The sequence below is a fragment of the Sinohyriopsis cumingii genome, chromosome 12 (genome assembly GCF_028554795.1).
Source record: "Sinohyriopsis cumingii isolate HCF-2022 chromosome 12, ASM2855479v2, whole genome shotgun sequence".
NCBI lineage: Eukaryota > Metazoa > Mollusca > Bivalvia > Unionida > Unionidae > Sinohyriopsis > Sinohyriopsis cumingii.
The window spans coordinates 38,659,472-38,672,301 of record NC_142972.1 but is presented as its reverse complement, the minus strand read 5'-3'; positions in this window follow the sequence as shown (position 1 = coordinate 38,672,301).

Genomic DNA, 12,830 nt, shown 5'->3' with positions numbered 1-12,830 from the left:
AATTAGAGTAACATTTTATCTTGTTTAAAACCCAGAATGTTTTAGAATGGAGACTCTCATTAAGTCATAGTATTTCCAGAAACTGCTAATTGTGGGCTAGGTCAAGTAGATGGCTTTATAATCGTTCAGCAGCAGAGAGAGTGAACAGACCAGAATTTCAGATCGAATAAAGCTTCATACGTAAACAAATACAAGCGTCAATAACGCTAAAGCAGGGAGGATAAATAGACCGAATTTATTTGCGCGATATAGTCTTCCTACGATGGGTGAAAAAATACACCGAGACCTCTAACCGAGTTATTTTTTTTTTTTGTGTCAAATATATTTACCGGGGTCGTTACGGTGTGTGTGACCTCACGGGTCAAGTGGGTAAAAAAGGTGGCGTAATTAAATCATTAATAATATCAAATAATAACGCTAAACATGGAATCTCGCACAACTAAACTAGCTCGACAGCGACTAGAGGCGATCGAAAAATATCTTCCAGTCCTTGATTCTGTCAAACAAAAATCACAGGAGCGTCAGGAGACTCGGATGGAATTTGCAGAAGGTGCAGAACAATTATTTAAGCCGGTTACGAGAGCTACCGTGGGTCCTCTTCCCACATTGGAGCAAACCGCTAAAGCAAATGAACAAACTGCTAAAGCTACTGGAAAAATAGCAGAAAGAACTTTAAAAAGACTTTACGAGAACTTCCATGTAAAATAGCTAGTGCTACTTATCAACCAAAAACACAAGAAATACTTGAGGGTATAGACCAGCCTCGTTCTGAAGTTGCCGATATAAAGGATCTTATACCAGAACCAGAACAAGCAAGAGCCAAAATGACAAATTTACTGAAGAGATTATTAAACACATCAACAACAAAAACTTGACAGCATGAAAGAATTACCTTTGTTTGGCTCGGCAAATTTCAGTTTTAAAAAAGATTATTTGAAATCCGAGTACGTTGATGATGCTTCAAGTCGTGATAACTGTATAAATGGACATTTCGCATACACTATGGAGTTGATCAGGCCCGAAATAATGATAACAAATATATTGCTTTTATCAATGGAATAGATAACTATTTTTCGTGGTTACAACAACGACAATTACAATAACCACAAAACAACAATAATTACGACAACCACAGCCAGTATTACAACAACCACGGGAAGTATAACAACAACAAAAACAACAATCAGAACATAAACAACAATCACACCAACCAGTCATAAAAGCAGGTAAAACAACAAGTAAGGAAGAAAAAGAATGGTATGATGCAAATCCTACACACACACACCCGGGGGCCACTAGAAGTGGGAGGTCTAGCGGTGGCCTAGATAAACTTTGCCCCAATAACGTCCTTGCTGACGTGGACAGATTATAAATTCTGATTGATGGAAGAGGAGCTGGCAATAATTCCCCAGAAATCATTAATGAAGCAGATAAGATTATTCACAGGCGGTATCATGGACATTAATGTTTATCGGTCACTCATCGATGAAATCGTTGATTACCACAGTGATTGATGCAGTTAGATCAGTGACAAGAAAATAAGATGACCATACATAATTCTCAACGTGGATCTGTAATGGTCATGGTGATAAATTCGCGATTACCAACATATAAAGTGATCTACGGAGATGGACTCGGTGATGTTCATGGTCTATTTAGAAGGATAGCCCCAAAAAGCAATACCGATTGCAAAGCAACTGGGAATGAAGGATATCGATGTTGTTCGTGATAAAGGTATTGGTGCTCTTGGTGATGTATCTGGTAAACCATTCTCAACAATCAAAGATAGACTAGCACGATTAATGCGCAGACCACCACCAGTAAAACCGCAGCCACTAAAATTACACAGCACTGAAATTATGCCTGTAAATATTAGTAAAATAATAAATCAAGCTGAAGAAAGAAAATTTTTTAAAAAAATGCAGAGTTGGCTGGTGTACTCATGTCAGAAAAATAAAATAAAATATAACTGCTAGTCTGATAGTAGGAAGTGATATTCGCGTTAGACGATACCGAATATAAATAATGTTTAAACGTGTATCTGATCCCGCATTCGACAGGGATGCGCCAGTCCTAAAAGATGAATCTGTGCAGGAATATCACTATTATTCGTATGATACACGAGAGCCAAATCAGCGTGGGAGAACTGAGCTGCAAGTTCAGGATACAAGCAGATATTTCTTACGCGCTGAAGCATTTATTGAAGTAGAAGGTAAAATTCTAAACACAGACTGTACTGAATATCGAGTTGATGTTAGGGTTGGTTTTGTTAATAATGGCATAATGGAGTTGTTCAACAGTGCTACGTATATCATCCACGGAAGAAACATTGCGTCGTATCTGGAAAACATCGACGTTGCCACGACGATACTTGTCCTTACAAGATACAGCGAAGAATACTCGAAATCGGTTGGTCCGTCAATGATGTTTGTGAATGATACTTCTGACTACCATGACAATAGACTGTATAATATAAGACGACCTAGAAACAATGCCTACGACGCTGACACTGATGTGTGACTGGTGGTTCATGGTGTTAATTCAGAATTCAACCTAGTTTTCAAACACGTTGATCAATGCTGAAAGGTGGAAGTAGAAGTTTTTCATGTGCATTTCCTCTGTCACATATCTTTGGATTTCCCCAAAAAAGTCAGAAAGGTTATTTTCGGAACCAAGCATACAGTTGTACTTGTAAGAAAGGCTACCGACGATGATGCGATCTGGCGCCCTATCGGTAATGCCGGTAAAGTAATACTGACAAAACTCTCGTTGTGGATGCCTACAATGATACAATCACTCACTGAAGAACAACGGTTGCTCTTTTTTATGGACTCTTGTGGTAAATCAATATTATCATGGTTAATGATGACCACGGATAGTATTCAAAGTACAATTAATGGTTTATTCACATGGCATATAACATCACAGCAAGGTGAACTGCGCCGCGACATATTTGTTGCTTTTCTAAATACTGAACGAGTAAACTTACACACAGTATAAAGATATTTGACAAACTTGATATTACTGAAGTTTCACTGAGAATAAATGGACATCAAGAACCATCCGAAGATATATTATTGAATTTTGATAACAATCATGTAGCACATGCATATGATCGTTTGATGACATTCATTGGACGTGATCAAACTATTGATTCTGGTCTACAAATATCACAACTAGATTTTATAACGCTGTATCTGATTTATTCCTTTTCGCTGGATTTACCTGGATTTATTTAGACAATATGGCGTTTATGTATAATTTCGAGCTCGTGTGACAAGAGGAGCAGGTATTGATAATTACAGAGCAGTCGCTTTTATACTCTCAGACAAAACAATGCTACTTGATGGCTTTGGTGGACGAATGAGAGTTATTGATGACCCAGTGGAAAACATGTAACTAAATCACTCATGTTAGTATAATGTCATATCATCACGTTAGTGTTACTCTGACTCCCGGTCAGATTAAAAAGCTACAATCAGTATCGAAAAAGTAATTGTGGAATGAAAAGTATTGCTGCAATCAGAACAGATCACAGGTGGTCCAAATAAACTATCACTAACAGAACGTCAACTCAGGCACTTCAATGACTCGAAACGATCAAAGACCATCGTTAGACTTAATCTTTCTGCGGAATCTATTAAAGACGAGGTCAAGACGGGTGGTATAGTTCCACTTCTTGCAGCTATACCAGCGTTGATAGCCGATGCAGTCCCATCCGTTACAAAAGCAGCTGCACTTGGTGCTGTTGGAACTGCCGCTGAGATATATTAATGAAAGCAACAGACCACGGACTAAAGACTTCCAAAAAGGTCGGGGTCTAAGATTGCCATGATCATGGCACGGTCAAGTAGCGAGCGGCTCAGGTCTAAGACTGCGGGGGACACATCGTTGATCGTTCCCGTGTCCAGTTTTGATTTACTTGATGCTGCTAAGAAATTGAACATTAAAAACTTCAGATTTGTTTTATGCGTGATCAATTGCCAAAACAACCAAACCATGTTGAAACCGGTATCATTAATCTCGGTGCAAGTTCTGGTCCAGGCACTCACTGGGTTTCATACACGTGGATTGCTTATTTTAATTCGTATGTGTTGACGCCACCAACATAATTTTTACGATATAGTGGCTTATCCGGTGACATGCCAATATGGTATTCAACATTATCAACACAGACAATAACTGATCCGCCAATATGTGGTCGTGAAGTAATTGCTGTACTCGACGCCGTGTCAAGGTATCTAACACTAACTAATGAAGTTGTGCACGAATGTACAAGTGGTCGTTTTAAACAGGTCTTAGTGTATTATACAATGGTATATATTTACGGAAGATCTGCTCGGGGCAAGCCCCAAGGTGACTTATCCAAATATTCACCCCTTGACGAGGTCAAGGATGAGCTCAGTAATCTTTTGAGTCTTGCAAATGTGGACCAAAATGAAGCCGTTGTTTTTCAGTATCAGCAAGGACGGTTAAAGATGAGCATTATCCCGTTAACAGATATTATTCTGCGGGTTTCAGGTGCGATCGAAGATAAATTAGTAGTGTTTGCTAAAAATGGTCAGATTAAAAACTAGGAGGAATCAATGTTAACACTCATAGGAGAGATTATTGGACGTATCAGAACAATTGGAGATATTATGTATGGCGATCTCAACATGAGCAAACATACAATTACCAATGTGAAAGAAACAAAATCAGATGATAATGTGGCAACAAAAAATACATAGACAGCAATAACACTACGACCAGAACTGAGATCAATGATCGTTTACTATATAGCGGTGATACAATGACTGGATTTCTCAAAATGTCTAATAATAAAATTACTGGTCTTGGAGAACCAGAATCAATCGATGACTCTGAATCGAAAGAAATACGTCGACAATAGCAGTATAACGATGATGAACTCATTAATTGCAATTAATGATGGACTGATATTGTTCAGATCTTAATATCCTAGTTATGTAACCACATTAAATTTTTTTTCGTAAAAACACAAATAGATCCATTAATGATTTTTTTGGAAGTTCAGCAGTCATCGACATTATGCTCTCTGACATTAAACATATTACCGATGGTGTAACATACACATTAGCGTCTGGATGTAGTATATACAGTAGCGTCTGGATCAGCATTATGGACACCACTCAATAAATCCATCAAAAATCGCGCTAAGGGTACCGTGATCAACAGGTTCTCAGTATTCGGAGTTACAACATTAACAATATCTACAGCAATTTCACGGCGTTATCCAGTCCTGACTCGGTCAGGCGGATCTTCTGGATCTATCTTAGTAGTACTGGACCAAAACAACGAGGAAACATTTGCGGTGGAACCCGAAGAAAAGGGCACCCCCGTGTTATACTATTGGTGTCTTGAATTCGTCGCTAAACTACCACCTACTTAAAACTTAGCAATATACATAATGATTTCTCCAATTGATGTTCAATACGATGTTGCAGCGCAACATTGCAGATAAGATCAAGTATGTTCGTGGCATACCCAACTGAAAAATATCATTGCGAGCATACAGTAATACAAAAACAAAAATTACCGCAGACGTTGTCATTTGTATAATTGTGTGCTCTGCATCCGCGGTCATCGGCTCATTATCAGCCACATACGTGATAGAACCAGAAATAGGAATTGGTGTTTGAGTTGTAACCGGTGTTGCTAATATTTTTAATATCATCGCAAAAAAAAAAAATACACGTGCGCAGTTGATAAGTTACACGAATAAATAACAAAGTTTCACACGGCAGCACACACATACGCCAAATTATCTTCGTTGATATCATTAAGTCTCAACGATGGAATAATATCAGATCAGGAAGTCACAGAAATGATTAGGATTTACCAGGAGGCAATGATGCAATTATGGACTACGAAAAAGGATATTAGACCTCAGATTTAAAAAATAATGTCGCAACAATTACTATAACGGATCGTCGCTAATACAACTGCTCCAAAAGTCACGATGATGTCAGCAAGCTCAACCAATCCTGAGTTCAATGTTAGCTTTCCAGCTGCGATTCCAGCAAATGAAATAGCACTAACGCAATTACGAGTGTATCATCGCTGGCCAAATATTAGATCAAAGCAATTCGGTGGGTTGCAAGCAACTAATTCACTGGTATTTGCGTATGAAATTAAGCCCCGATGGAACTCCCATTGGTAAGCTGTGTGAATACCTACAGGCAGTTATCAAATCGAACAGATCGATGAATTTCAGCACAGGAACAAATCTCTGACAGAAAAAGAATCAAGGATCGTTATTACGGTTCACGAACCAACGTTGTCGGCGGTGATAGAAATATCAACACACGCTTACATGTACATACATGTATATTTAGTTCGTCGATCAGAACTGTACAACCTCGTGCACCAGCAGCGCCAACCGCAACCTGAACGCGGAGTTTATACTTCAGACAACGTTACAAGACGGGAATAGATTATAGATTATTATTAATGAGTCTTGATATATTTGAAAAAATTTATAGTTAACCCCGGCGTTGGTAGATTTAATTATATTCAAGTTAGAAATATTCTGGACGGCAGTACCCAGAATTAAATGACATGGTGATTTGACCCCGATCAGTAAAATTATCATTACGAAGATGATTTCAAAAAATCATTTTATAAGATTTATCACGAGCACAAAAGATATCTCGACAAACTAAGCCATTTATTCGCCCATCGCATAAACGAGTACCTACATGCTGATTATCTGAAGGAAGTAATCGTCAAATAGAACACCTGAACTACATTGTAAATATCCTCGATATTATTCATCCAAGTCTTATTCGGATGGTGATTGAATCCAGCGGTAATTGGTATGTACTGATAATTTATCGAATAAACAACATTTCTTCAACAAATATATAATTACCGGGGCAGAATCGCCAACATTTAAGCTACCAGGATTTAAAACCGACAGCTGGAGAAAAACATCAACGATATAATCGATGAGTATTTTCCACTTATCGCCGGAGAATATTCTAACATAATAATAATTCATACGATGTTGGTAGTCATATTCAGCAGGTGTTGTTAATATTACATCAACGATCGCGGTAAATCTTGTAGGTGATGCAGTTGATGGCAGCTGTGTAGCAGATATAGAAAATTCCAGTCAGGCCTAGCAGGGATGTATTTTATACACATTCACCCCTCAAGATTCATCCGAATTTGTTATTGTGCTAGAACCCATTAATCCAGTTTACCTACGATGTCATAATCCACTGTTGTCGTGGATACATTTCAAACTTACTGACCAGTGCGGATGCTTGCTTGAATCTCTTACAATAAATTTATACGTACGCTCATGAGTTTGCAGATCTTCGCGTTTGTAAAACGCCAAGAGCGTCATCTTGACAAATTCAGGAGTCTGCCCTGACAGAGTCGAAGTTCTACGAACTCACGAATAATTATTTGTGTGGTATTATATAATGTACCAACACACGAGAGTTTTTGTATACAACAAAGAGGCACTCGAAGGTGTCGTCAGAACAATCTTGACACAGAAAACGGTAGTGTTAATATACTTATTAATGAATACGGCGATGAAGAAGTTTTGTTAACGCGGGAACAGTTAAATGAACTGCAGCGAGAAGTTAGTATTACGGCTGTATGTGATAGAGATCAAAGTCTGAATTATGCAGTCTTGACTTAAACCGTCCAAATTACATGGGTTGTAGCTGGACAAAAAAAATTATAATCATACTAAAAATAAAACTATTTATTATAATCATAATAAATGTAAATATTAAATTTAATAATCAGAATAAAAATAAATATTTCATCAGAATAATGTTTTTCTTTTAATACACTTTACTTAGATACGTCTGATTTGTTTTTTAACACACACACACACACACACACATACACCCTTTATTAAAGTTTTTGGAAAACTAACCACGTAACAAAGTCACCCTTTAAAAAAATAAGATTGTCATAATTTTAAAACTGAACAAGAATATTTCATTATGATCAATAAAAAAAACTTTCACTTTCACTATTCCTTAGAACTTTCACCCATGACTTCGTCAAGGACTTTGTCACCGTGTTTGCAGTCACTTTCACTTTCACACATCTTTTTTCAACTGTCTTACCTGCGTATTCACAATCGTTTTTGTTTTATATTCGCGAAACAACTCTGATCTAATTTTCTAAATCGCGTGTGCGAGTGAAACAAATTGTTCGACCTGTGTGTCATCGACACAAGCTAGCGATAGTATCATTGCCTGTTCGATTAATTTAATAAACATGTATTCGTCTAGTAATGTATATCTATCATCGGATCTTTGTTATTGCATTGCTTCAAAACCACTTGCGATTTTTTTCAAGATCAAGTTGATCAGAAAATCGTATACCCATACCAACCAATTTTTCAATCGTAGAAATAGTGACATGAATATTTTCAACATTCATTGTATATTAAATATATATTAAAATAAAAAATGAGTGTGCATATTTACATATGTATACACATTTGCAGTATATATAATCTTAAATCTAAGTACGGTACAAACATTATTTACTGCATTATATACATACTTAACTATTTACAGTATATATAATCTTAACTCTATGGACGGAACATACACATAAGTTTACCATACCTAATTGCGGGAATGCAATCTCGGGTGTTTTACAACTCCACCTTGACTCACTTAAAGGTCTCGTTGGCCAGTCATTGTCAAAACAATGCCGCTGATTCATGAGATGTATTTTCTTTCATCGTCTGAGATTCCCACTTCATTGCCAAAGTTATCTATGTATTTACATATTTACAATAAATATATACATATTTGCAATAAATATTTACATGTACACATGCACACACCACCAGGGACCTTCTCTGTGTTCGCCATATATTTGCGCACCCTCCATAATCAACCCTGAGGAGTGCAAAATAGCACCCGCCACGTGGTGACATGTTAGGAAGGTGTACATTTATCTGTTGAATTTTGAGGAGTTAGGGTAAACCACCAATGGTAATATGGGTCAGAAACTATATAAGGTGTTTGATACACAAAAATCCAGAAATAGCTTACCAGGGGGCGTGGATTATTTTTTGTCTCTTTTCTCTCTTGTCTTAACTATTATCCCTGACAAAGTCGATGAAAGTTAAGAAACATGGCAAAGAAAAAAAAAACGATAATGGTTTTTGAAAAACAACAAAAACCAACAAAAAGATCATTTCATTTATAAGTGAAAACTGTTGTAAACACAAGCTTTTTAATCTATCTACCTTTACCTGAGGAAATTAGTTCCCCTGATTATATCAGGGACTTTGTAAAGGACGTTGAATTTTTCTGTCTTACAATGTAGTTATGCTTCAGAAGTGGGATACCCAAATTTTTGTATTTCTTTGAAAATGCTTTTCTGCATATATTATCTGCGACATGTTGTACCAAAGATGGGGTATAAACCAACCAACCAAAAAAAATAATTTATAAGCGAATACTGTTGTAAAATAAAAGCGATTTACTCTTTAATCTATATACCTTTACCTGACGAAATTATTTCCACTGATTATGTCAAGGACTTTCTCTTATAATGTTATACTTCAGAAATGAGATACCTGAATATTAATTAATTTTTTTGGTATTTCTTTTAAAAATGCTGATCTGTATATCTGCGACATGTTGTACCAAAGATGAAAAAATGTCAAAATGTTTAGAAGCTTCATATAACGATGAAAATTTATTTCTTCCCATGTCTCTACATTCGTAGATTTAACTGATCTTGCACGTTTACTATATCTTCCAGTACCCCTTAGTGCAGAATTCTGACTCCGTGTCATAGCCTGCTAATTGCTCAAACAATTATTTTTCGGGTCACAATCAATATGTTCAGTCACAAGACCTTTTTCGACCAGTCCGCGAAAATATTCATAGATACATTTATGACAGATATATCTTTCTTTCCCAACAGTAAAACTAAGATTACCCGCATTATCAACTGAACCGTTCGGTTCTGTAGTCTACAGTTTATGATGACACCATCATGTGATGCCTCATAATTTTTTATGATAGGATGTGTTACAAATTGTTTTTGCTCCATTTATATAGTAAATATTATTTGTCTAAAGTATTATTTTATCACTAGAAAAAATATGTGGGTTGCTAGCATGAAAATTTAGCGAGATAGTCTTCGGTTAGTTGGTGTTGATGGCGTTATCATTTTTATCATAATACAATTTCAAAGCTCTGTGTTTTCTGCCTCCACAGTCTACACACAGTTGCGATTTTCTCGGACTCCTTTGTTACAATTCAAACATGCTTTTGGTCCTCGACTCACTCGTCACACGCTTTGCAGGCGATATCCACAAAATTAGTTTACCCAGACCCCATTACAAGATGTAGAACCAATCGTCAACTACGTGCAGCTATTCTTTGCTCGAATCATTATATATTATATATTGAAAGTTTAATTTAAGCATATATATGCCTTAATTATAACATGAAAGAATTTACAAGATTATCTGAGATCGAACCTTCTCAAGGGAGGGAGATTCGATTTTGACAGAATGCACCGTCAAATTGATGATTCGTCGCGTTAACGTCAAGAAGCATGATATCGCTTATGTGGAGGCAATCTCTGGCTGATTAGACGAATAAGACTGTAATCAATCATATCGTGAAAACAAGAAAGTGTTTTGCAACGATGGTGTAGCTCATGTATAGTCAATATTCAGAATCATACGTGACGTTGATGCTACGATGAATGACCAGCGATCAGTGATGATCATTATTTATAAAGATAAACAAATATACTTTTTTAGAATAAAATTTATTGGTGGAGCTAGACGACATCTGGATTATCCATGATAAATGTGACCCCGTACGAGAATCACATCACGCTGGAGATATTGTAAAGTAAAAATTCCAAACCAGGAATGTTGACAGGTATTGACAAAACCATATTATGTACGAGCGTATCATGTGACGGCAGTTGATTATGCAATATATCTTTGAACAATAAACTTAGCATTAATGACCTTCTGCCGATGAAAATTCTGAAGCTGAAATGTGTAGTTGAGCGAGTTACAGAACATTTCACAAACGCTACACGTGAAAATGGTCTAACAGATCTTGGACGTGAGAAAATAAATGAGTGGGATGAGCGTGTCAAGGAACATAGCTCCACTACAATTTTTTTCGATAAGGATGAAGACAATAACCTGCGAGATTTTGTACAAATCAAAATATAAATCAAAGGGAGCTTCAATAAAGATCGTTGATCATAATGTGCCCGCGTGTACGTTGAATTGAACAAAATTTCCACGAGATAGAACTGTTACATTTTATGACGGTGATATATTTGATTTTATAAATAAAATTAGTAAGAGCGATCCTGTATACTTTTGGTTGTTTTAATGTTCCGAATGTGAAACTCATGATCAATTTATATGACTTAATGTACATATTTATCGATACGAGTCCCTCCATTCGGAAATGAAAAATCTTGCGTTGAAATATACCGATGTTGAACCGAAATAATGTTTACTTGCCGGACGGAACGAAATTAGGTACAGTCGTGAGCTACATTGATGGTGACTCGCCTAGTTTACTCATTGAAGATCATCGACGTTAGCGTATGTCTCTATAAATTTATTATCGATGATAAACAGATTTCCTGATACCGTGGTTAGAGTTGCCACAGATTCATTTTATATAAATATGAAATATGCGGATTTCTTAAAGACTGGTACCAATGCATCATGGGTGGAATGGAGAATAAAGCGAGAAAAGATACTTACTTATTCTGAATCTGCTGGCATTGAATCTAATAATATATATCACAAGAATAGGTGTATGATCCTGTAGCTAGACAAATCTGTTTATCGTAACGGGTTTGATGGTTCTGGTAAAACAACGCGTGCGATTGAATTATTCCTGAACTGTTGTTCAGTGACTTTTATATGGTTGTGTAAACTCCAACTCATCGGCTTGCCAGAGAAATGAGCAAATGTGGAGTGAAATTTCAAATTTATCAGTTTCTTTAGATGGAAAGGAGATGCATGGATTCCTGAACGAATGGGCAAAAAATACATCCCCAAGATCATTGTTTTGGATGATTAGATTACCTTCCTCATGAGGGTACTTTCAACCAACTGCCTCAGCATGATATATCCTCTAAATTACCTTCCTCATGGTGACCACTCTGATGGCCTAGTGGTTACACTGTCCACCTTGGATGCAGGTTCAAACCTCGGACATGGCATACCAAAGCCTTAGAAAAATGGCACTGACAGCTGCCTCACTAGGTGCTCAGCATTAAGAGGTTAGAGTTAGGACTGGTTGGCCTGGTGTCAGGATCATGTGACTGGGTGGAATATCTTGCCTAATGCTTGTGGCATATTGCCACGGTGCTTGACCTAAACTGCCTAGCTGCTGACATCGTAGCAATATGACTGAAAAATTGTTTAACTACATTAAAAATCCAAAACACACACACCTTCCTCAAGAGCTGAGATGGCCTGGTCTAGGCAGGATTATAACATATGACACACTATTTTATGGTCTCAGGTCTAGTATGCTAACAAGTAAGCCAAAACGGTTCACATTTCATAACAATAAACAGCGGCTATTACATTTGGCATGTTCTGCCATTTTTGTGTTTCTCTACTTCACTGCAAGTTTTCAACCATGTAACAACACCGACAAACCATTTTCTTCATTGTAGAGCACCCATAACCAGAAGAAAAATGTTCTGTTGTAGTTTTCATGTCAAGAACTGGCTTGCCCTAACACTCCTTCAGTAAATAAATTTGGATAGATGCAACATATTAATGAACTGACTAGTATCCTACTTCCACA